The sequence below is a fragment of the Petaurus breviceps genome, unplaced genomic scaffold (assembly GCF_028583685.1).
Source record: "Petaurus breviceps papuanus isolate PSGF00001 unplaced genomic scaffold, PetGlider_PUasm1.0 90650, whole genome shotgun sequence".
In the NCBI taxonomy this organism is placed as follows: domain Eukaryota; kingdom Metazoa; phylum Chordata; class Mammalia; order Diprotodontia; family Petauridae; genus Petaurus; species Petaurus breviceps.
Genome location: NW_027187299.1, coordinates 894533 through 896852, shown reverse-complemented (window position 1 = coordinate 896852; position 2320 = coordinate 894533). Strand labels below are relative to the sequence as shown.

Sequence of the window (2320 nt, the reverse complement as noted above, 5' to 3'; positions counted from 1 at the left end):
GAGAGAGAGAGAGAGAGAGAGAGAGAGAGAGAGAGAGAGAGAGAAGAAAAAAAAACTGCTGGAAACATTGCAAGTAGCCAGGACTGGGTGTACATTCTTCCCTTCATCTCTCCCGATGAGCAGCTCTGACTCAGGGAACATTCTTCCCGTGGCAAAGAACACATTCTTGTCTCTGAGTCTGCCTGAAATAGTATCCTTCAGTGTGCCCGCCCTCCCCCACTACTACTGTATCTATGAGACTCACAGCCTGTGGGGCTCAGATTTTTTTTTTTAAGCTGTGATTTTTCTTCTTGTTCCCCCAGGCTCCTTAAACCTAATTTGTTTTTCTCCACCCCTCACTCCCTCTCGGGTCATCAAAAGACAGCAGCGACTCAAGATGAAGGAAAACTATCCCTGACAAGTAATTCAAGGCTGTGTGTCCATGAGTCTTCTGGAAAAGGCAATATTTGTGTTTCCTCTGTGAAATGGCCTTAGTCTGCCATGTTTAGAGAGGGGCACTGATGGATACTCTGGGCAAGATCTGGCCTTCGTGCTGATGGAAGGAGTGCAGGTTTGTATTTTTCTTCTTCGTGCCCCCAGCAAGACCACCTAAACCACTCAGTATCTGGAGTAATTTGACCCCGTGTCATTCCTTGCCAAGGCAGCAAAAATTTACCCCCAACCTCAAGTTGAGTTTTGAAGAAGTGATTGCAAAGATGTTTGCAAGGCAGAGGTGGGGTATTAAAGAGCCCCAGGGATCCACAGGGGCCTGATTTATAGGGACTTTGATATTACTGACTCAACTCCTCTTCCCTTTTTTTTTTTCTGATTTTCCACAAGCATAGTGCCTTGCAGTTAATAAATGTTTGCTGAACTGAACAGAATCGAATTGAATTTGGACCCTAGAAAATTTTCCACTCACTGGGCATCAATCCCTTAGCAATATGAAACATTTGGCAAGCATAAGATCCTGAATACTCCCTGTAACCAAGTAGTCATAATAAAAGCAAATCCCTATGAAAAAAAAATGTTTTTAAAGGAGCAGTAAGAGGTAACCCAGATCTATAAAGGAAGTTGGAACAGGAACCAGTTTAAGATCCTCAGCATCTTTCTCCTAATTCACTGTAAACAGCCATTAATGAAGGGTCTGCTCTACCAGCTGTGTGACACTGGGCAAGTCATATAACCCTGTTTGCCTCAGTTTCCTCATCTGTAAAATAAACTAAAGAAGGAAATGGCAAGCCACTCCAATATCTTCACCAAGAAAACCCCAAATGGGGTCACAAAGAGTTGGACACAACTGAAATGACTCAACAACAACATAGGCAAGGGGGCAGCTAGGTGGCACAGTGAATGGAGCACCAGCCCTGGAGTCAGGAGGACCTGAGTGCAAATCCTGCCTCAGACACTTACCACAAAAAAAAAAAAAAAAAAACACAAAACTAGCCATGTGATCTTGGGCAAGTCATTTAACCCCAATTGCCCTACCTTCCCCCCCTCCAAAAAGCAAAATAAAAAAAAAAACTTAATGCAAGGCATCATGACCATAGGAGCTAGGTTCACAAAGAAAAGAAAAAAAGAAAACAGCCTCTGCCCTCAAGGAACTGCCTTCTTTGGTTTACTGAGGCACAGTACCATTAATAGTACCATTAATCATCTGGCAATAATTATTGCAATCCAGTAGTGAGTTGCTTTTCTGTCTTCCCACTTAAATACATACCACATATAAACACATACATAAATATAAGTGTGTATTTCTATATAAAATAATATATTAATATAATTGATTCATAATAATATTACTACATTTTTATGACTATGGTGGCAGGTACTTGATTGGTTATGAACAGGAAGGAACATTATGCCTCTCACACTGCAGGTATTCCCTTAATGAGGAAGCCATTTGGTGTAGTGGATGACATGTTGAGCTGGAAGTCAGGAAGTCTCTGTTCCTCATTTTCCCTAAGACAGTAGTCTTGTGGCCCCAAAACCAATCACTTAACTCTCTCAACCTCAGGTTCCTCATTGAAAATGGGGATAACAATAGCACCTCCATCAGAGGGTTGTTGTGAGGATCAAATGAGGTGGTATGTCAAAAGGCTTGCCAACCCTCAAGTGCCATATCAATGTTAATTGTTATCATTCGTGTTTACATAATCTCCATTTTATTCTGTTTTAGCTTGTTTGTAAGTGTTGTCTCCCCCCACCGTAGGATGTAAAATCCCTGAGAACATGAGCTGTTTTTTGCCTTATTTGTTCCTAACACAGTGCCTGTCACATAGTAAGGATTTAACAAGGAAGGAAGGAAGGAAGGAAGGAAGGAAGGAAGGAAGGAAGGAAG

At 41.8% G+C, this 2320-nt stretch overlaps 2 long non-coding RNA genes across 3 annotated transcripts in view; one reads left to right on the top strand and one right to left on the bottom strand.

Annotated features, from left to right (window-relative positions):
• The window catches only part of LOC138143580 (uncharacterized), a 186213-nt gene that overhangs the window by 22730 nt on the left and 161163 nt on the right, over positions 1–2320 (bottom strand). The gene's annotated exons all lie outside the window — the stretch shown is intronic.
• The window catches only part of LOC138143579 (uncharacterized), a 35478-nt gene that overhangs the window by 30307 nt on the left and 2851 nt on the right, over positions 1–2320 (top strand). For both annotated transcript variants that reach the window (XR_011163732.1, XR_011163731.1), the window contains exon 3: positions 303–550. This is a non-coding gene — a long non-coding RNA (uncharacterized lncRNA). The remainder of the gene's footprint in view (positions 1–302; positions 551–2320) is intronic.